This window comes from Henckelia pumila, chromosome 3 (genome assembly GCF_033568475.1).
Source record: "Henckelia pumila isolate YLH828 chromosome 3, ASM3356847v2, whole genome shotgun sequence".
Classification (NCBI taxonomy): Eukaryota; Viridiplantae; Streptophyta; class Magnoliopsida; order Lamiales; family Gesneriaceae; genus Henckelia; species Henckelia pumila.
Window position 1 is genome coordinate 111,871,674 of NC_133122.1, and position 24,462 is coordinate 111,896,135.

Sequence of the window (24,462 nt, forward strand, 5' to 3'; positions counted from 1 at the left end):
CTGAACCTAGAAGATCCGAGAGGACTTCTAGACCTCCTGTTCGATATGGTCTTCTTCTTGAAGGGGATCAAGATGAACCCGACATTGGATGTGATCCAAGAAACTTAAAGGAAGCAATTTCTGATGCGGATTCAAATTTATGGCTTGAAGCTATGCAGTCTGAATTGGATTCAATGCATACAAACCAAGTTTGGTCTTTAGTAGATCCTCCTGATGGAATTGTTCCAATAGGGTGTAAATGGATCTACAAGAGAAAGCTTGGGCCTGATGGTAAGGTATTGACCTACAATGCGCGATTGGTGGCGAAAGGTTACACTCAAAGACAAGGAGTTGACTATGATGAAACCTTTTCACCAGTTGCAATGTTCAAGTCCATAAGAATCCTTATTGCCATAGCTGCATGGTATGACTATGAGATATGGCAAATGGATGTGAAGACTGCTTTTCTTAATGGAGACATTAAGGAAGAAATCTATATGAAGCAGCCAGAGGGGTTCACATCCATGGGAAGCGAGCATAAGGTATGCAAGCTTCAGAGATCAATTTATGGTCTAAAACAAGCATCAAGAAGTTGGAACCAGAAATTTGATGAAACAATAAAAGATTTTGGTTTCATCAAGAACCCGGAGGAACCGTGCGTGTACAAGAAAGTAGTTAAGGATGCTGTGACATTCTTAGTACTTTATGTTGATGACATCCTACTCATTGGGAATGATGTAGGGATGTTGCAGTCAACAAAGATATGGTTATCAGGTAGATTCTCGATGAAGGATTTGGGTGAGGCATTCTACATTCTTGGGATACAGATCTATAGAGATAGATCTAAGAGAATGATAGGACTCACTCAATCAACCTACATCGACACCATATTGAAACGGTTTTCAATGGATGGGTCCAAGAGAGGACATCTACCCATGTGTCATGGAGTTTCTTTATCCAAGTCTATGTGTCCCAAGACTGATGCAGAGATAGAGAATATGACACATGTACCATATGCGTCAGCTATAGGTAGTATCATGTATGGGATGATATCTACCAGACCGGATGTAGCATTTGCTCTGAGTGTCACGAGCAGATATCAGGCTAATCCTGGTCAAATGCATTGGAAAGCCGTGAAGGACATTCTTAAGTACTTACGAAGGACTAAGAATATGTTCATGGTATATGGAGGACGAGATCTGAAATTGGAAGGCTATACCGACTCTAGCTTCCAAAGTGACGTGGATGACTCGAAGTCAACCTCTGGATTTGTGTTCATGCTCAATGGCGGTGCTGTCTCTTGGAAGAGTTCCAAGCAGGACACCACAGCGGATTCCACCACTGAGGCTGAATACATTGCAGCATCAGCTGCTGCTAAAGAGGCCGTTTGGATGAGGAAGTTCGTCCAAGAGTTGGGCGTCATTCCTGAATTTGTTGGTCCAGTCCCGGTGTACTGTGACAACAAAGGTGCCGTTGCTCAAGCAAAGGAACCAAGGTCTCATCAAAGATCCAAACACGTACTGAGGAAATACCACATCATCCGGGAGATTGTGGAAAGAGGAGACATCACTGTCGAACGAGTGGCCTCTGCAGACAATATCGCTGATCCGCTTACTAAGCCCTTGCCAGGACCATTGTTTGACAAACATCGCGAAGCAATGGGTCTACGTAGTATGACTAGTTGGCTATAGGGCAAGTGGGAGATTGAAAGAGTGGGTGCCCAGTGAGCCAACTTGTGGCTATGGGCTTTGATGACTCTTTGTACAAACGATCTTTTGTTTAATGTAATTTACACTTTTATTAATGGCAATGACTTTATCTTTCTTCATATTGTTATATTATGATATACTATTGTTGTTTTGATAAAGACCTTGAATATACTATAGTGTATGTAAGATGTGGTAGAACATGGGGATGTCTATCATGAAATACATCTTATAGTCACTGTATATTCTAAACTGTTCCTAGTCGATTGAGCCGTCCGATAATAAGGATAAGGATCGCTCGAGTTTGAGACTAGCATTTGCGATGCGGAGTACCACGTTTCATTGGTAGGGAACATGGAGATGTTCGAAGCATGCAAATGGATATTCATAGGATGAATAATCGAACTACCCTATCCGGACTTTCCAAGTGGTTATCACTTATCGAGTGGATAAAGTCCGCGGTTTTGGTTGTACACCATTAGTCCTTACTACTTGAAACATCATGGAGACTCTATATGCTAGTACTGTGCTTTGACTCGTTTACCGACTCTATGGGGGTCATCAGGTGTCGGGATTGGGTACAGTTACAACACATATAGGAGTCGATGCATTGTTGTCAAGGATTCACCACATACTTGCGAGTGTGGATATCCTATGCGATCTGAGGAGATATTAGTGTGACGAATCTCTGGCCAGAGTACTTGATGTGATTTAAGAAATGGTTTCTTAGTAGCACATGCGATGTCACTAATTTGATCTTCAAGATGTATTGCATAGTTATCGAATCTTGAGCGACTCTCGATATACCAATGGTTGTTGATTCGATCGGGATATATGGATGAAGGGACCGTACTGTACGCTAACCAAAATCTACTGGTTCTTGTAGGCACTATCAGTGATACCTAGGGAATCATGGGGCGATGTTGCTAGGCGCTTTACCATGATTCGTTGGGCAAGTCAGAAATCGTTGTTCCTAGTCACAAGGAGTTGTGAGCCCACGGCTAGCTGTATCCCTGAACCATTGAGGGTCACACAGTGTAATGGAGTTTTAATCCCCGTTGAGATAGTTAAATTTAAAGAGTTAAATTTAATGAATAAAGAAGTTGGACTTCTTAAATAAGAGTAAGGGAGTAGGATTTCCTAAAATGACATAGGGATGTACATTTTTGGAAACCACTGAATTCGGATTCAGGAAAATTTATCTTGACTTTAAAATGTGCAGAAATGGTTTCTGTGCACATTGGTGAAATCGGTTCATCAATCGGAGTCACGATGAATTTTATATTAATTTCTGAACATGCGGGCTTTGCTTTTCGGGCCTCAACTTATGACTAATGGGCCCTAAGGTGTTAGTGGCCTGCATTATAAATAAGTTATTGCAGTACAGAAATTACACACAACTGGTCATAATTGAGACAGGATTTTTCGAAAAACCCTAGCCTCCCCTCTCAGTTCGGCCGCCCTTCCCTTTCTCTGCCTGAGAAATTCCGGTCTGTGATTTTGAATTGCAGTCTGGAATAGCGAATCAAATTCGTTTATTCTCTTCGTAGAAAACTTCTGATAGATTTTCTAGTGCAATCTATCAGAGGGATTAAACCTCTATTCGTGGACCTGATTGAAGGAAAGCTTGTTCATCAGTTCCAGGGAGATACAAGAAGCGCAGAGAAATCTGTGTGGTGTCCAATAATCTTGCTTCGAGATTGAAGGTAAAATTTAATAATTGTTATTTAATTTTACACACATTAATAATTTAATCGTTAAACGGTTGATACCCACACTATGGAATTGTTCCATAATAAAATTTTTAAACTTCCGCTGCACCGGGTATCAATAGTGATTGATCTGAACGCCAGTTACCCAACATGTATGATACTATCGACACTGGTATGCCATGCAGTCTAAAAATCTCCTTGATGTAAAGCTCTGCATACTATGTCAGCGAGTAAGTAGTCCTCACTGGCAAGAAATGAGCTGACTTGGTGAGTCTATCAACGATCACCCAAATAGCTGTGCACCATCTATTACTCCTCGAAAGTCCAACTACAAAATCCATCGTGATGTTCTCCCACTTCCACACCGGAATGGGTAGAGGATTAAGCAGCCCTGCTGGACGCTGATGCTCTGCCTTGACCTGCTGACAAGTCTAGCACTCTGATACGAATTGTGCGATATCACTCTTCATGCCGGGCCACCAATACAAAGTCTGCACATCCTTATACATCTTCGTACTTCTTGGATGAATGGAATACGAAGATGTGTGAGCCTCTGTCAGGATCTCAGTCCTCAGCTGATCAATGTTCGGGACACACAATCGACCACCGTACTGAATAATTCCATCACTGACAGTAAAAAAGATTGCCCTTAGCCTCATCCCTCTGAACCAACCGCTGTAACTCCTCATCTGTAGGCTGTCCATCCCTGATCCGATCTCGTAAAACTGGCTGCACCGTCAACACTGACAAGCTCGGTGCATGACCACTCGAGTAAAACTCCAAATCAAACCTCTGAATCTCGCTCTGCAGTGGTAACTGCACTGTCAAACACGATACCACTGTCGACTTCCGACTCAAAGAATCGGCCACTACATTAGCTTTACCTGGATGGTAGCTAATGTCGCAGTCGTAATCCTTCACTAACTCTAACAATCTCTGTTGCCTCATGTTTAACTTCTTCTAAGTGAAGAAGTACTTGAGGCTCTTATCATCCGTGAAAATCTTGCACTTCTCGCCATACAGATAGTGCCTCCAGATTTTCAAAGCGAAGACCACTGCTGCTAACTCCAAATCATGTGTCGGGTAGTTCTGCTCGTGAATCTTCAACTGCCTCGATGCATAAGCAATAACCTTACCACACTGCATAAGTACTGCACCTAAACCTAGCTTAGACGCGTCGGTGTACACCACTAACTCCTCGTGTGGTACTGTCATCGCCAAAACCGGTGCGGTAGTGAGTGCTTCCTTCAGCTGAACGAAACTCTTCTGACAGTCTGGACTCCAAATTAAATTTCGCATTCTTCTTGGTTAAGGAAGTCAAGGGTACTGCAATAGAGGAAAAACCCTTGATGAACTTCCTATAGTATCCTGCCAAACCAAGAAACTGCGAATCTCCGAAGCATTCCTCGGAATACTCCATTTCTGCACTGCCTCAACCTTCGACTGATCCACTGCAATCCCATCTCTAAAAATAATGTGGCAAGAAATGCCACCTGCTGAAGCCAAAACTCGCACTTGCTGAACTTGGCATACAAACGATGCTCCCTCAAAGTCTGCAAGGCTGTCTGTAGATGCTGCCTATGCTCTTCAACGCTCCTAGAGTAGATCAAGATATCATCAATGAAGACTATGATGAATTGATCAAGATACGGCTGAAATAACCAGTTCATGAGATCCATGAAAACCGCTGGAGCATTGGTCATCCCAAATGGCATCACTAAGAACTCGTAATGCCCATAACGTGTCCGGAAAGCAGTCTTGGACACATCTGCCTCTCTAACTCGCAGCTGATAATAACCAGATCGCAGATCGATCTTGGAGAACACTGAAGCTCCTTGCAACTGATAAAATAAGTCCTCTATCCTCGGTAGTGGGTACTAATTCTTCACGGTGACTCTGTTGAGCTCTCGATAATCGATGCATAGTCTCATACTGCCATCTTTCTTCTTCACAAATAACACTGGAGCTCCCCAAGGAGAAAAGCTAGGACGAACAAAGCCTTTCTCTAATAACTCCTGAATCTGCTCCTTTAACTCTTTCATCTCGGTAGGAGCAAGTCTGTATGGTGCCTTTGAGATAGGCACAGTGTCTGGCAATAAGTCGATACTGAACTCCACCTCTCTAACTGGTGGAATCCCTGCAACATCCTCCGGAAAGACGTCTGGAAAATCATGAACTACCTCTATCTCTGATAATGATCTACTAGCTGGTTCTGAGGCCGTGACAACAATTGCTAGGAAACCTCGACAACCCTGTTTCAACAGCTTTCTCGCCTGAATAAGAGATATCACCTGAGGAATATCACTGCCCTAAGACGCATGAAAAGTAAACGGGTTGCCTCCCGGCGGTTTCACTGACACTGTCCTCCGACGAAAATCAATCGAAGCTCCATTGACTGTCAACCAGTCCATACCCAATATCAAATCAAACCCGCTCAACGACAAAACCACTACATCTGCGCGAATGCAGTGCCCGTGCAGCTCCAACTCCAGCTCGCGGATGACTCTAGAGGTAGTAATAATCTGTCCTGACGGCATAACGACATCATAACCACTGTCGGCAATCTCAGGTGTAATGCCTACCCGTCTGATAAACTCTAGGGAGATAAACGAATGTGTAGCCCTTGAATCTAGCAACGCAAACGTGGAGTTGCCTCCAACTAGAATTCTCACTGCACGCAGAAGAATCCCACAACTTCATACCACTACTAAACTTTTTCCCCAAAGATGAGTCACTAATAACCCTTAATTCTAATCACAAGTAAAACATGCTTCCTATTCTAACATGCAGATAGGAAATCCCAAATAACAAATTATTCCACAAAGAAAAATCGAAATTCTTAACCAAAGGAAGAAATTATAAAATACTAGGGGTAAGATATACCGGTGATCAAGGAGGTATCTGAGTCTGCCTCCTCAGCCTGCATCACGAACACTCTCCCTGTAGTGTTCTTCTTCCTCGGGCAATTGGCAATCTTGTTCCTTGGCTCTTTACAATGAAAACAGACGCCCGCTCCTAGAAGACATGGTCCTGGATGCATCTTCTGGCACTTCGGGCAAGTAGGATGTCCTCCCGCATTAGGGGCCCCACCCCTAGGCTGTTGTCTCTGCTGCTGTGGCTTCTTCTGTTTCGGGCCCTTAGACAGACCAGTAAACTGCTTCTTCGCAGGAGGCTACGAAGATGGTCGCTGATACCCAGACTGAAACTGCCTCTTACCCTGCTGCTACCTCTGGATCTCTCTCCTACCCTCCTCAGAACGCAAGGCTCTACTGACTGCAGTCTCATAAGTAAGGACGTCCGCCATGCGAACGTCATGCTTGATCTCTGCCCTGAGCCCCTCAACAAACTTTCTCATCTTCTCAGGTGCACTGTCAGCAATCAGCGGCACAAGGTGACAGCCCCTCTCGAACTGTCGAATGTACTCCACCACTGTCTTGTCTCCCTGCCGAAGACTCATGAAATCTCGAATCATGCTGCTGCGCACGTCTTCAGTGAAATACTTGGAGAAAAACATCCTCCGGAAGTCTGCCCATCGCATAGTAGTCAGATTCACTCCCCGTGATGCACTCTCCCACCATAAGTCTGCATCACCTTTCAGCATGTACACTGCGCACCTCACCTTGTCTGCATCAGTCAACCCCATGTAAGCAAAGATGCTCTCCAAAGAACGGATCCACCCCTCAGCAATGTGTGGATCTGTGGCCCCTGCGAACTCTTTCGGTCCCTTCTTCTGGAACCTCTCCGCTACGTCCTCATCATGGGACAGTCTCGGATGTGCTGCCTGCTGCTCCAATAGAGCAGTAATCCCGGCCATCATGTTTGCATTGGCCTGCTCCAATGCTGATAGAGGATTTTGCGGAGGTGGGGATCCTCCACGCCTGTTCACTAGTCTCGGAGGCATTCTGCACCACCACATATTTCTTTACGTAAATCTACATGCATAACTAAGTACTTAGAAATTTTCTGCTAACATAAATGCTTAAGTCTTAAACATGATAAGACTAAATCATACTAAAAGCAATTAAAACTTACAGACCGGTAGCGTGGATTTCTGAGCTCGCATAGCAGTGATGACCCCTCCAAGAACGCGACTCTGATACCAATTGAAACGACCCAAACATTCTAGAATAACATATGCGGATTTTTTTTTTTAATACTAAGTAAAATAGATGTACATACATGCCCATACATATATGCACAAAACAAAAAATAAATAAACGGATTTAAAAAAATAACATAAATATGCAACATTTCTTACTTGAATAACTGAGTCAAACTTAAATAAAATACTGTCAAACAATCCACTTAAAAGTTTGCATGCAATAAAATTATTTAATAAAAATAGTACGAAAATTCACCACTGAAAAGATAAAAAAGAAATAAATAAAAAACGGAGTTTAAAATTCTTAAAATGTTCATAAAGACTCAGCCGACGATCACGGGGGATCACTGTATGTCCGCTCATACATCCTCACCACCGCTAGGAACTACATCTTCCTCTATGTACTCACCTGCATCATATAAGTGTAGTGAGCCTAGAGGCCCAACATGCTAACATAACAAGGGCTTAAAATAATTTAAATCACTGAAATACTAATACATAACATATACATGAATGGACATGCTTAAAATCATGAATCATAACTTAAAATCATGCTTAAACTTGAACTTAAATATAATCATATAATACATACATAACATTGTTGAGCATATCATTTTTCTAACATCGCATGGTCATATCCGTAGTGTAACCTTAAACTTAAAAGGTTTGACTGATCAGTCTCTTAAAACCAACGTACGCGGCGGTGACGAATCACCTCTTACTGGTAGTAAACTACCCTTAACATGTGGGGACTTGTCCCCTTTAAATTGTCACACTACTTTAACTTCCAACATAAAAATTATTTTCTAGATCAACCTTAAACATTAAATCATGCCATAAAATTATTTCATGAATGCATGTACTTAAATAAAATGTGTGTCTTTCCTATATATTTAATTTAATTTTTATACTAACATATAAATACTAAAATAACATTCATGCATAAAATAATTAAATATATAATTAGGACACATGCAATTTCTTATGGTTTGTGCTGAACTGCTGGCCCTAACACTCAAGTCCATTTTCTTAAATTCCGGCCCATTAACACTGAGACTGGCCCATTAACAAACTTAAGCCCAAAAATGCATTTCTAAGCCCAATTAATTTATTCAAGCCCATTAATACATTCCTGGCCCAATAACAACCTATTCTGGCCCAATGGGCCCAAAAGCCCAAAGACTGGCCCAATAACTTCTATGGGCCCCCAAGCCCATAAAAATTATTGGACTAACTTAATTAAATTTATTTAAGTCCAATAATAATTAAATTTCAACCCAAATAATTAAATGGAACCCAATTAAATTTTTGGATTTAATTAGGCCCATTTAACACTTAATTAAACTTAAAACTTAAAAAAATAAAATACCCAAGCCCGACTCACTTAACCCGGACCCGGACCCAACTAACATAACCCATGACTTTCCAGACCCGACCCGGACCCCACAACCCGACCCGGATCCACCCTAACCCTAAAACTCGATACCCCTTCTCCTATGCTTCCCGACCGCGAGCAGCAGCCCTTCTAGGGCTGCTGCCGCCCTGCTCCGACCGTCCCTGGCCGGAGCTCCGCCGCCCAGACGTAGCCCACGCCTGGGCAGTCTGAACCTGACCAAGGTCACGACCCCATGCAGCCCACGCACAGAGGCCGAACCCACCTTCCCTCAAACCCTAAACCTGCGCCCCATGAAGGTCGATCTGCATCAGCTGGTTTCTTGGGCTCGTTTGGCTCGAACCACTCGAGCCATTCAAGTCTAGATCACCCTCACACGACCTAGGGACCCCTGACCAGCAGCTAGCTGCACCATGGATGAAGAAAACGTGAGCATGATCAAGCAACATACAAGAATAAGATACAAGCGTCAAAACTGATTCCTTTTCTGAAAATTCTTGAAAGATTTAGATGCACACTCAACACACACATAATAATTACTGATATAGTGCGAAAAAGAGGAAGAAAACATGCCATTCACCGTAGAATTAATAGGGCAAAGTGCGTAGAACGTTTTCGGGACGACGGGACGACGAAAAACCTTTCTTGATGCTTCAAAAATATCGAGGCTATGGAGTCCTTTTTGGAGGCTACTTGGTCAATGAAGGAGATGAATAATGGGGGAGGTAGGCAGCTAGGTTGAAGATTACTTGAGACTGGGGTAGGTTGTTAGGGTAATATTGATTTAAAATAAGGTGTAGGATAATTAAATTAAATAGAAGATGTTATATATATAAAATATACAACTTTAAACCTCCAACTAAAAGTTAAAAAATCTGATAACTTAATTAAATCCCGAAATATTAATTTTATGGAATTTTAAAGGTAATTAAAAGTCAATATTTTGGCTAAATTTGGATAAAAATGGACTCCTAAAATTATATAAAATTAAATACTGATAATTTTGAGGAGATAAAACTCAAAATAATATTTTTGGGCTCTTAAAAGGCTCATAAAATAAATTGGATAGAAAGTTGTCATCTCGTCCATCTACGCGATAAAATAATTAAATTTCCATAAATCATGAAAAATCACTAATTATGGGTTAAATGCTTAAAAATAACTTAAAACATGCACAAATAATTTCACATAATTATTTAACCCATAATCTAAAATTCTAAATAAATGAAATCCCTAATTATGCATGCGAATTTACGTACTAAAAATATTGGGTATTACAATTCTCCCCCCCTTAATTTGAATTTCATCCTCGAAATTAAAGTACTTACCCGAACAACTCCGGGTAGCGATTCCTCATGTCTGCCTCGGTCTCCCAAGTAGCTTCCTCCTCCGAGTGATTCAGCCACTGGACTCTGACCATCGGTATGACCCGCGTCCTAAGTCTCCGCTCCTCCCTAGCCAAGATCCATACTGGCCTCTCCTCATATACTAGATCAGGTGGCAACTGCAAGGGCTCGTAATTCAACACATGTGACGGGTTAGAGACATATCTTCGAAGCATGGATACATGGAAGACATCGTGCATTGCCGCAAGCCCTGGTGGCAAGGACAAACGGTAGGCCAATGTGCCAACTCTCTCCAAGATTTTAAAAGGTCCAATATATCTCGGATTAAGCTTACCTCTCTGGCCAAATCGTACCACACCCTTCATAGGTGACACTCTCAGAAACACGTGATCACCTGCTGCAAACTTCAAATCTCGTCATCGAGTATCTGCATAACTCTTCTGACGACTCTAAGCAGTCCTCATACGATTCCGAATCTGAGTCACAATGTCAGCTGTCTGCTGCACGATCTCATGACCAAGTAAAATCCTCTCGCCGACCTCATCCCAATTCACAGGAGATATGCATCTCCTCCCATACAATGCTGCATAAGGAGCCATACCTATAGACGATTGAAAACTATTGTTATAGTTAAACTCCACTAATGGCAGTCTAGTCTCCTACGAGCCCTGAAATTCGATGACACAAACTCTCAGTAGATCCTCGAGAACCTGGATCACTCTCTCAGACTGACCATCTGTCTGGGGATGGAACGCTGTACTGAACAAAAGTCTAGTCCCCAATGCTGTGTGCAAACTCTTCCAAAATGCAGACGTAAATCTCGGATCTCGGTATGATACTATCAACACTGGTATGCCATGCAGTCTAACAATCTCCTTGATGTAAAGCTCTGCATACTGTGTCAGCGAGTAAGTAGTCCTCACCGGTAAGAAATGAGCTGACTTGGTGAGTCTATCCACGATCACCCAAATAGCTGTTCACCCTCTGTTACTACTCGGAAGGACAACTACAAAATCCATCGTGATGTTCTTCCACTTCCACACCGGAATGGGTAGAGGATTAAGCAGCCCTGCTGGACGCTGATGCTCTGCCTTGACCTGCTGAGAAGTCAAGAACTCTGATACGAATTGTGCGATATCACTCTTCATGCCGGGCCACCAATACAAAGTCTGCAAATCCTTATACATCTTCTTACTTCCTGGATGAATGGAATACGGAGATGTGTGAGCCTCTGTCAGGATCTCAGTCCTCAGCTGATCAATGTTCGGGACACACAATCGACCACTGTACTGAATAATGCCATCACTGACAGTAAAAAGAAGATTGCCCTTAACTTCATCCCTCTTCACCAACCGCTGTAACTCCTCATCTGTAGGCTGTCCATCCCTGATCCGATCTCATAGAACTTGCTGCACCGTCAACACTGACAAGCTCGGTGCATGACCACTCGAGTAAAACTCCAAATCAAACCTCTAAATCTCGCTCTGCAGTGGTAACTGCACTGTCAAACACGATACCACTGTCGACTTCCAACTCAAAGCATCGACCACTACATTAGCTTTACCTGGATGGTAGCTAATGTCGCAGTCGTAATCCTTCACTAACTCTAACCATCTCCGTTGCCTCATGTTTAACTCCTTCTGAGTGAAGAAGTACTTGAGGCTCTTATGATCCGTGAAAATCTTGCACTTCTCGCCATACAGATAGTGCCTCCAGATTTTCAAAGCGAAGACCACTGCTGCTAACTCCAAATCATGTGTCGGGTAGTGCTGCTCGTGAATCTTCAACTGCCTCGACGCATAAAAGATAACCTTACCACACTGCATAAGTACTGCGCCTAAACCTAGTTTAGACGTGTCGGTGTACACCACTAACTCCTCGTGTGGTACTGTCATCGCCAAAACCGGTGCGGTAGTGAGTGCTTCCTTCAGCTGATCGAAGCTCCTCTGACAGTCTGGACTCCAAATAAATTTCGCATTCTTCTTGGTTAAGGAAGCCAAGGGTACTGCAATAGAGGAAAAACCCTTGATGAACTTCCTATTGTATCCTGCCAAACCCAAGAAACTGCGAATCTCCGAAGCATTCCTCGGAATACTCCATTTCTGCACTGCCTCAACCTTCGACTGATCCACTGCAATCCCATATCTAAAAATAATGTGGCCAAGAAATGCCACCTGCTCAAGCCAAAACTCGCACTTGCTGAACTTGGCATACAAACGATGCTCCCTCAAAGTCTGCAAGGCTGTCTGTAGATGCTGCCTATGCTCCTCAACGCTCATAGAGTAGATCAAGATATTATCAATGAAGACTATGATGAACTGATTAAGATACGGCTAAAATACCCGGTTCATGAGATCCATGAAAACCGCTAGAGCATTGGTCATCCCAAATGGCATAACTAAGAATCTTGGACACATCTGCCTCTCTAACTCGCAGCTGATAATAACCAGATCGCAGATCGATCTTGGAGAACACTGAAGCTCCCTGCAACTGATCAAATAAGTCCTCTATCCTCGGCAGTGGGTACTTATTCTTCACGGTGACTCTGTTGAGCTCTCGATAATCGATGCACAGTCTTATACTGCCATCCTTCTTCTTCACAAATAACACTGGAGCTCCCCAAGGAGAAAAGCTAGGACGAACAAAGCCTTTCTCTAATAACTCCTTAATCTGCTCCTTTAACTCTTTCAACTCGGTAGGAGCAAGTCTGTATGGTGCCTTTGAGATAGGCACAGTGTCTTGCAATAAGTCGATACTGAACTCCACCTCTCTCACTGGTGGAATCCCTGCAACATCCTCCGGAAAGACGTTCGGAAAATCACGAACTACCTCTATCTCTGATAATGATCTACTAGCTGGTTCTGAGGCCGTGAAAACACTTGCTAGGAAACCTCGGCAACCCCGTTTCAACAGCTTCCTCGCCTGAATAAGAGATATCACCTGAGGAATATCACTGCCCTGAGATGCATGAAAAGTAAACGGGTTGCCTCCCGGCGGTTTCACTGATACTGTCCTCCGAAAAAAATCAATCAAAGCTCCATTGACTGTCAACCAGTCCATACCCAATATCGAATCAAACCCGCTCAATGGCAAAACCACTACATCTGCGCGAATGGAGTGCCCCTGCAGCTCCAACTCCAGCTCACGGATGACCCTAGAGGTAGTAATAATCTGTCCTGACGGCATAGTGACATCATAACCATTGTCGGCAATCTCAGGTGTGATGCCTACCCGTCTGATAAACTCTAGGAAGATAAATGAATGCGTAGCCCCTGAATCTAGCAACGCAAACGTGGAGTTGCCTCCAACTAGAATTCTCCCTGCACGCAGAAGAATCCCACAACTTCATACCACTACTAAACTTTGCCCGCTGCCCGAATCCCCGGGAATTTTTTTTTATTTTTCTGAAAAATCGAGGCTTTGTACAATCGAAAAATTTTAATCGTTTGATCTGAGAACAACCTATCTCTGACGCCACTGTTGGAACACGTTCTCGGATCAGTCAGATGTGATACCCGTAGCTGCGGAAGTTTAAAATTTTTATTTTCTGATCTGGAACGATTCCAGATCATGGGTATCAAATCCTAACGATTAAAATAAAAAAGTAAAATAAAACAGAATTAAATTTTACCTCTCAAGTCTTAACTTGAGGTTATAGACTCCAATAGAAAATTCTGCTCTTATTGTATATCCCAGGAACTGATGACTCGCTCGATCAACTCCTGAATCAGGTCCAGGAACAGAATTCTTAATCCCTCTAATAGACTGCACTAGAAAGTCTATCAGAAGTTTCTACGAAGAGAATAAACAGATCTGATCTGTTAAATCAGACTGCAAATTCGAAAATTTGCAGACTGAAAAATCGAACACAGAGAACGGGGGGGGGGGGGGGCAAAACCCAAGGGAGAGTGCTCTCAAGGTTTCGAAATTTGTGATCTGTGTTGTGTAATTTTTGTACTGCAATAACTTATTTATAACATGGGCTGCTAACAGCTTAGGGCCCATTAGTCATAAGTTCAAGCCTGACAAGCAAAGCCCGCATGTTCAGAAATTAATATAAAATTCATCGTGACTTAAATTTACAAACCGATTTTACCAATGTGTATAGAAACCTTTTCTGTACATTTTAAAGTCTAGATAAATTTTATGAATCCAAATTCAGTGGTTTCCAAAAATAGCATCCCTATGTCATTTTAGGAAATCTCACTCCCTCTACTCTTTAATAAGAAGTCCTACTTCTCATTTGCTAAATTTAACTCATTAAATATAATTATCTCAACGGGGATTAGAAATCTATTAATTGTGTAACCCTCAATGGTTCAGGGATACAGCTAGCCATGGGCCCACAACTCCTTGTGACTCGGAACAATAATTTCCGACTTACCCATCGAATCATGGTAAGAGCGCCTAGCAACATCGCCCCATGATTCCCTAGGTATCACTGATAGTGCCTACAAGAACCAGTAGGTTTTGGTTAGCATACAGTACGGTCCCTTCATCCATATATCCCGATCGAATCAACAACCAGTGGTATATCGAGAGTCGTTCGAGATTCGATAAATATGCAATATATCTTGAAGATCAAATAGTGACATCGCATGTGCAACTAGGAAACCAAGTAACCTAAAGCACATCATGTACTCTGGCCAGAGATTTGTCACACTAATATCTCCTCAGATCGCATAGGATATCCACACTCGCAAGCGTGTGGTGAATCCTTGACAACAAAGCATTGACTCCTATATGTGTCATAACTGTACCCAATCTCGACACCTGATGACCCTCATAGAGTCGGTAAATGAGTCAAAGTATAGTACTAGCATATAGAGTCTCCATGATGTTTCAAGTAGTAAGGACTAATGGTGTACCACCAAAACCACGGACTTATCCACTCAATTAGTGAAAACCACTTGGAAAGTGCGAATAAGGTAGTTCGATCATCCATCAAATGAATATCCATTTGCATGCTTCGAACATCTCTATGTTCCATACCAATGAAACGTGGTACTCGGCATTGCAAATGCTAGTCTCAATCTCGAGCGATCCTTATCCTTATTTGTGGACGGCTCAATTGACTAGGAACTGTTTAGAATATACAGTGATTATAAGATGTGTTTCATGATAGTCATTCAAATCTATTATCACATCTTATATGCACTCTAGTATATTCAAGGTCTTTATCTAAACATCGTATAGTACGTCACAACATAATAATATGATAAAAGATAAAGAAAAAGCCAATATAAAAGTGTAAATTATATTAAACAAAGATTGTTTACATATATAGTCATAAAGGCCCTTAGCCACAAGTTGGCTAACAGGGCACCCACTCTTTCAGCACCATCATGCAATCATTCACGAATTACTGGATAAATAATACATGTATCATTGCTTCAAGTTATGTAAAATTTCCTTTATTACAATCTCATGTAATACATACAGTATCCAAAATACAATGAAAATGTACAACCAACAACTTGAAATGATACAACCAATGTATGATGATTCATTATAACTGAAATATTGTTTACAACTACATCAATATAATATTTAAATCATCGTAATAGTCTTTGTTTCATGACCATGAGGCTTCTCCTCGACACACACATCAATGCAAGCGTAATCCTGCCCAATATCTCTCGGCATATCGTCCTGCCACGACTTCCGGAGAAATAACTCGAGCTCGCTAACCAACTATGTTCTGCATCAGTGTCTGTCAGTAGACCTCTTCTGCTCGCGATCTACAGTCAGCGTTCTTCTTGTATTCATATCATACTTTTGAACATGAAGTTTCCCGTGAGACTACCGAACGCATTGATACATGCATATTGGCAAAACCATGTTCTGCATGAGTTTAAAGACCTTGCCCTCGAAACCAGTCATACCTTATCCACTTGAGGCATTCCCTTGTGAAGTTCTATATGACAATCTCTCCAACTACGAGTGGATAATCCTCAGATTAGTGTCAAAATGGTAAGGATGGTACAGATGCAAGCATCAAGTGCGTCCGAACCAATCCTCTGCCACTGCCTCTGGCATCCGGTACTCGATCCAAAGCTAGGATCCACATGAGTTAATGTCTCGAAAGCTCGAACACGATTCATCGCTCCTGTCCGCACTTGCTGGAATCCCATAAGCCAAATCTTTAAAACTCCTGCCTATGATGATAGTATTCGGGCAACCTAATCGCCTCATCATCATATCTTTAAAAAGGTCTCATCAATCCTACATGGATAACCCAAAAAGTCTCATTACTATCTCCCAATAATCTTTGCATGCCGCTCTGATACCAATAAATGTAGCGACCCTACCCGGATCCACTACCTAATCAGAGTTAAGAGCATAATTAAGCATGCATTAAATAAATTGCTGCGGAAGACTTAAATAAAAGTAGACCGGGAGAATACAACCGGTTAAACAAATTCGATTATACAACCCAATCGAATAAATAAACCTAAGGTCAAAACCTACAGCTAATCCTGCTGCCTCCAAGGTCACTGGCCACTCCAACTCCTGTTGCTCAGTCCTGCACCTACAACTGCCCCGTCGAATAGGGTGTCCAGATACACAAAAAATACTGGACGTGAGATCTAAGATCAATATGAAAGCATGGGTAAAACATACAAATATGATTCATGCACATGACAGGGTATCCATATCTGGGATAACTGTATAAAACTTCTCAGTACTGGCGCCTAGGACATGAGTGGTACAACCCGGGAATCAAACCTTGCGTACACTGCTCATTCCTACATGACGTAGACCGTGTCCTACAAATGCCAGTGCTAGTTAACATGTCAGTTGCGGGGCACTCGACATCGGCTGTCCGAACAGGGCTGAGCAACCCTACATTACTCATCTCAAAATATGGACAGATACAATATGATATGCACATGCTGCATAATAATATGACACACAAATGCAACATATAAGCATGCAAATCCGCTGGCTATCTCAGTCAGTACTTATGTACCTTACTACAGGCAGTCCTAGCAGTCCCACTCTAGGTTCCAAGCCTATCATCAGCTCTACAATGCAAATACTCATGCATCATTTATTAAGCTCTAAAAGCCTTAACTAAGCTATTGTATACTCCCAAATAATTTTTGAAAGCAAAAGCTATACCTGCGCCCGTCGTCAGCCCACTGATGATGACTGCCTCAAAACTTAGGCATAGCTCCGGTACGATGCCGGGATCGCTCCGCTACTTCCGGATTCCCAATAGGACGCCTAGAATTTCCTAGATCTGAGTTAGAAGGCTAAGAAAAGAGAGAGAAGAGAGGAGAGGGGCGAGTTGCAAATGAGCCTCGACACCTCTATTTATAGGCATAGAACGGAACGTCCGTTCTCCCATCGTTGTGTCCATTCTCGAACGGAACGTCCGTTCCACCTTCGTTGCTTCCGATGTCCCATCAAGGTCGTAAGCAATGATGTCATCTTGCTGACATCACGGATGACATCATATGGATAGAATGTTGCGTCCATTCCTCAACGTTGCTTCAATTCCAGATCACCCTTTGGGCCATTTTCGATCATTTTGAGTCCATTTTTGAAGTCCCTTAATCCAACAAAATTTTCCTTAATCATGTATTAATAAATCAAAACATGATCACATGATTAATATACTCATTAATTGCTAATTATAGATACGGGTCACTTCAACGTCATATTATTGGGTTCTAATCAAGCGTGAGACAAAAGTTTACGTAAGGGTTGCATGGAGATGCAATTGAAAACTACCTTTTAGGAATTGTGATTGGCTGATATTATTCGAGTTCATGATTGGCTAATTGGACCTTACATACCTACTGAGGAAAGGAGTTTACTTTCGCGACCCAAACCGGATCCACTACCTAATCAGAGTTAGAGAATAATTAAGCATGCATTTAAAATAAATTGCTACGGAAGACTTAAATAAAACCGGGTCGGAAAAATACAACCGACTAAAAAATTTTGATATACAACCCAATCGAATAATTAAGGCTAAAGAAAACCTATAGCTATTCCTGCTGCCTCCACGGTTACTGGCCACTCCAAGCTACTGGGTACACCACCTGCACCTGCATCTACCCCGTCGAATGGGGTGTCCAAACATACAAAAATATTGGACGTGAGCGACTACGCTCAATACAAAAGTACGGGTAAACATACAAATATGATGCATGGAAATGACAGGGTATCCATATCTAGAATAACTGTATACAATTGCTTAGAATGGCGCCCAGGACATGAGTTGTACAACCCGGGAATCAAACCACTTTGTACACTTGTGTCGCCTAAAATCCAATTTACTAAATCACATGAATTAAATTTAATAAATATTAAGATTATTATTTTTAGGTTTAATTGATTTAAATTTTTTATGTGAATTGTGTTAATAAAATATTTTATTATTTATTCAAATGATTTTTATTGTACTAACTATTTAATTAATGTTTTTAATTATTTAAGTTTATTTGTCAAAATGATTTTTATTGTACAACTTAATTTTTTTTATATTTTTATGGTTTAAGATTGCATATTTAAATGACTTTAATTGTTTAGTTTATTCTTTTAAATGATTTTAATTTTTTAGCTTATTTGTTTAAATATTTTTGAGTGTCCAACTTATTTATTTTAAATAACCTAAGTTTAGCCGCTAGTTATTTTAAATTATTTTAAATTCCTAGATTATTTATTTAAAACTTTTTTAATTTTCCAAATCATTTTAAAATTTTTTTACTTCTGCTTGTGTATTTATTTAAACTACTTTTAAACGTTTGTCTAGTTTATTTAAAATATTTTTAATCATTCTTCTTGTTATTTAAATATTTTACTCGTTGATGTGACATCAGAATATTTAAAGTGTTAATTCTAATTTCTCAGTTATTGTTTAAATTCTTTAAAGAATTAGTTGCTCAAATATTTTTTTACTTAATTGTTCATGAAATTCTTGAATTCAATGTCTTCCAGTTTCGGTTGTCGGCGATGGTGGACTTCGGCGGTTCATTCTTAAAATTTTATTTCAAGAGTAAATTTCAGTAAGAATTGAGGAAAATTATATGTAGGTCGATTTTAGAATTTTCCGGGTGTCGAAATCACTTTTTCCGCATTCTAGAGCTTATTTTAAAAATTTTGCGAAAATTAGCATTTTTAAACCCGGACTAGTAAAATCTAATTTAACATTTTTAATTAGGATTTTCAAGCTTGTGAATTTTATAGGTGCAATTAAATTTATGACCATAAGTTGCTAAGTTGATTAGCAATTTTTAAAATGTGAGTAGCACTTTTTCTAAAATTCCACACACACACAATCATATATACATACACATATACTGATCTATCACACAAAATTTTACCCTAGAACACACACACACACACACACACTAAACTCACGTTTTCCTCCTCATTCCTCTCCACCGAACTCACGACTCTCTTCCCCTTCACTCCATAATCGATCGGCCTCACCCCTAAACCACTTTCCAACCGCCGCCGTCGAATCCAGCCGTCGCCAGCCGCGATCAGCTACTGTTCCGGCGTGAGCCTTTCTCCTAGCTAGCTGTTCGAACCTTGCTACTCAACCTCTTGGTCGATTTCAGCTCCCTTGAGCTTCTTTCTCTCGGTTTCTCTTCTAGTTAGGCAAGATTATGGGTTCTTTTATCACCTTGTAGATTTATATGTAGTGTGTTTAAATTGTGCTTTGTACTTCACGCCTCATTAAGATTTCTGCCCTGTTATTTTTTGAAAATTGCATTTGAAATCTTAGTCAAGTTATGCATGATCTTTGATGTTTATTGTTGAGAATGGAAATGGTTCTTGAGTTTGAAAAGGTGTTTATATTGATGCTCAAGTGTTTGAAATTTTTCATAAATGGTTTTCTTGTACTGTTTCATTCGAAAATTTGTGTGTGTGCTTGGTGCTTGGATGGTGAGTTAGGAGCTACCATGGGTGATAATGTAGCTCACATGGTAGTGCTTAGTATGGCTTGAGGTTAACTTGTGGGATAGTGTTGAGGATCATTCGAACTTGAGGAGGAAGGGGCTCGGTTTTGAGGTTGTTTACAGGTTGCCATTTTTGAGCTAAGTCGAGTTGTTTAGGGATGAGTTATTGGGGATTGGGATGAGCCTAAGCGTTAGTCATGATCCTAGTTTCACTAGTAGAATTTTGACATTTTACTTCGGCACAAATTACTTCGGCAATTATTAATTACGATGTAATATGTGATAATCAACTTCAGTAATAACGCATGCGAAGTAAAAAGGTAGATTTTACTTCGGAATTTACAAAAACACGGGCTTCACTTGACTTTTGGGAAAATATTACTTCGGCATTTTTTTTTTCAATGAAGTAAAAATTGAAAAAATAATTTTTTTAATGATAAGTGGTGAAGTAATTGTTTCTCTCTTTCTAACCTTTACTTATCTAGCTATCAACTTACGATGCGTAAATACAAAGCAACTTAGTCTCCTTCCTTTCAACCCTAGCGCCGCCGATACAACTCCAGCCGTCCACCACCGCCTGGAGCTGCTGCCAACGGAATAATTCAAAAGCCCAACGTATGAATCCTTATCCTTTCTTATCGATTCAGGTTTTAAATGTTTTTGATGATGTTTCTATTTTTTCACATGAATTCAGGTTTTGTTTTTGTTTTTACATCAATTCGGAATTTTTTTTTTATTTTGGTTTTCCATGTTTTGAAAGATATTTCTTTTTTTTTGTTCCCTCGAAGAAACTAAAAATAAGCTAATGATTCTCACATTAATTCCCCAGTCATTCGAAGAATTAGCATTACTGAAGATTCATGCGCTTGAGGCTGTAGTGACTATTAGGTATGGTCCTGTGCTTGAGGCTGTAGTGATTATTACTGAAGAATTAGCATTCAAGCAAGCAAAACAATTTGAATGTCTTTACATCAATTCGGGTTTCATTTGTTTAATTTTTTTTTAAAAAAATTGTTTCTTTATCTCTAGTTCGCCAAAATTCAAAATGCAATTGCATATATTTAAAATTTTATTAAACCCTTATTGCACCCCTGAATTGTAAACAGGGGAAAAAAAAGAGGAAAAAAAAATGAACCATTCACGTTTCTCTCTTCCCAAAAGACAAAAAAATGGAAAGCTGAAATTAATTTTATATTGTGGATTGATAGGCAATTTTGATTATTCGTTCATGTTTTGGACTAAAATCTCAACTTTCATGATATCAATGTTTATGAACATGTTTCTTAATGGTTGAAGTTGCCTTAATATGTGTAATATTCAAATATATTTTTCTAGAGTTGTTGTGACAAACTGTGGTTGTGACTTGTATATAGGTCCACTCCATAGGATTCCATACGGGTTGAAGGATGTAATTGCTGTACCCCATTACAAGAGGACATGAGATTCTAAATCTTTTAAAACTCGAGTTCTTGACATTGAAGCTTGGGTTTATAAAAGGTATGTGAGTATAGCCCACAATATATAAGGTAAGGCAGTCATTCTAACGTATGTGGATGATGAGTGCATGCTAAAATCTGTTGGCGCTGTTCTTCTTGCAAAGCTTGTGACTGGATCACTAGCATATGATGATATCTGGTTTGGGGGTAGCTGGTTCATCTGCTGGACCAGCTGCCTGCACCTCAGCTGGTAAGTCTTGGCTTTAAATCTGTGTTTTGTGTTCTTTTTTGGCAATGGTAGAATTATTCTGAAAAAACTATGAATTGAAGAGCCCGAAGAAGCCAAGGACTTTATGAACAAACTTTAATAATTTTATCTGTGCCCAAAACTGATTGTCTTTTATGTATATACGAGCATCCTGTTATCATTTTTATTTGTACACATGTGCTACTGTGCCAAGTCATATTCACTAGTTTATTTATCCAATTTTTTGCTTGTTTTTTGTTTGATTTTTTTGAGCTTTAGTTAATGTTTGAGTCTTTGAGATATGTTTTGTCATCGTGCAGGTATTGAAATATTCAACTCCAGAAGAGAACTTAAGCTAAGGTTAGTTATTTTCGAAATTTCATCCTCCGTTACTATTTTCAAATTTTATTGTGAGATAATTCAAGTTTGGAAGTTGTACATTTAATGGTTAAATAAGGTTTTATTGTGCGAATTTTTGAAGTAATTTGCAAATTGTTTTTGAAGCAACAGAAGCTAAGAAGAATGTAACATGTAAAAATGGCTTCCTGGTTTTCTCAACTTTTGTGGCTGACTTTGTATTGGTATAACCGTATAAGTCTACTTTTGGTGACTTGTGCTCTAACGAGATATAGATACTTCTCATTTAATATCTTGTTTTTTGCTCCTTTTATCAACGTTTTTTTTTTGAATTTGAGTGTCACTAACAATGCGTGAAAAAAATACTGTGAATTGAAGAGCCGAAAGAATCCAAGGACTTTATAAACAAACTTTTGTGATTTGATATATGCCCAAAATTTATATTGTCTTTTATGTATACAAGAGCATCATGTTATCTTTCTTATTTGTACACATGTGCTACTGTGCCAAGTCATATTCGCTAGTTTATTTATCCAATTTTGCTGGTTTTTTTTTGTTTGAATTTTTTGAGCTTTAGTTAATGTTTGAGATATGGTGTGTCATATTGCAGGTATTGAAATATTTAACTCCAGCATGAACCGAAGGTAAGGTATATTATTTTTTGAAATTTCAGCCCGCGTTACTATTTTCAAAATTTCAAATTTTATTGTAGGATAATTCAAGTTTGGATGTTGTGCCTTAGAATGGTTAAATATAGTTTTATTGTGCTAATTTTTGAAGTAATTTGCGAAGTTAAGAAAATTTTGTTCAAATAAAAACTGTTCTTGTAGGTGCGAACAAATTTCTAATTCACATTGTATTGATACAGATAAGTGTAAATGCCATAAGCTTAGTTATTACGATATCGTACGTACGATAATAAGATTAATTTCCAGCTTTTACTTTGCAACCAAAAGTATTTATTCTTGATTTTGAAATTATTTTTTCTGTATTTGAGCTTGGCTCAGTCATATTTGAATTTAAAATTGTTTTTTGGAAATATTCCTAGATATTGAAAAATACAGATGATTAGTTCAAACATTTTTGGTCTTTTAACATTAGAATTTTGAAACTACAGATCATAGTTTCCAACTCTAGTTAAAGTACATTACACATTTCCCATAGCGCTCAGCCTCTTCAATTGAGCAACAACATATATTATATGAGTTATAAGAGGATTTTATTTCCTTGTATTGGTTCTTGATCTACTGTACTTTAAATCCCACTTCCATCTTTTTTTTCATTAAAAATAGCATTGTTACGCCACTGCCAAATCCACCAACTTCTTGGTGTCTCCCTGCAGCAGCTTGGTTCTCTTTGGATTCACCATTTCCTCCCATTTTTGTTTTCCTTTTGATGATCCTTTTTTTTTTGGTGCTTAATTGGTTTGTTTGATGCTTTTGAGTTTAGGAGAGACTAAATGGTGGTGGATATATAGAACACCGAAACCCAGTTCGAAGAGATAGTTGAAAGTGAAAATTTACATTAATTATGATCCATAGTTTTTACATTTCAGTTTGCAACTTTGTCTTTAATTTTTTGCATTTTAGTTTGAAACTATGCCTTGTTGGTTTACCGGTGACATTCCAATATTTTTTTACATTTCAGTTTGCAGGAACCATCAAGAATCAATGTTACAACCAAGATCAATTTGATCAAGTTAGAAGTGAATGAAGTAAATTTGTCTACTCCTATGTAGGTGCTTAAATATGTCATGCACGTTGGGATAATACTTTCTTTTGTCTATGTGTACACGTTTAGATTGGTGGAAATATGTGTGGATACATGCATAATTTTGAGTTATTTTGGTGGATGTACTTTGGATTTATGTATGTCGTTTTGGGATGAATTTATTAATCTTATTAGTGTATTTTTATGTTTCAAAAATATATTTATGGAATTATTGTATCTAAATTTTAAATTTAGAAAATGTGTTTAGAATAAACGAAGTAAATCATTATATTATACTTCGATATTAATCAAAATACCGAAGTAAAACAAATTCTATTACTTCAACAATTTCATTAATAGAAGAAGTAGAAGAATTCATTTTAGTACGGTAATATAGGAAATTAACGAAGTAAAATATATTATATCACTTCGTCTGTTAACGAAATTGATGAAGTAAAAGCTATTCTATGGCTTCAGTAATTTCATTAATAAGTGAAGTATAAGCATATGTTTGACTTCGTAACTTATGAAATGAGCGAAGTAAAATATATGTT

At 39.5% G+C, this 24,462-nt stretch overlaps 1 long non-coding RNA gene across 5 annotated transcripts; it reads left to right on the forward strand.

The window, feature by feature from the left end:
- The first annotated feature begins 19,580 nt into the window (after positions 1-19,580).
- Positions 19,581-24,107, forward strand: LOC140890497 (uncharacterized). Of its 5 annotated transcripts, XR_012152203.1 has the most exons (8): positions 19,581-19,856; positions 20,644-20,773; positions 20,988-21,046; positions 21,532-21,655; positions 21,759-21,844; positions 22,162-22,201; positions 22,809-22,842; positions 23,846-24,107. It is a non-coding gene; the product is annotated as an uncharacterized lncRNA (long non-coding RNA). The 5 variants fall into 5 exon arrangements; XR_012152205.1 differs by having other exon boundaries at positions 21,532-21,844; positions 22,809-22,847; XR_012152201.1 differs by having other exon boundaries at positions 21,532-21,844.
- The last annotated feature ends 355 nt before the right edge of the window (positions 24,108-24,462 follow it).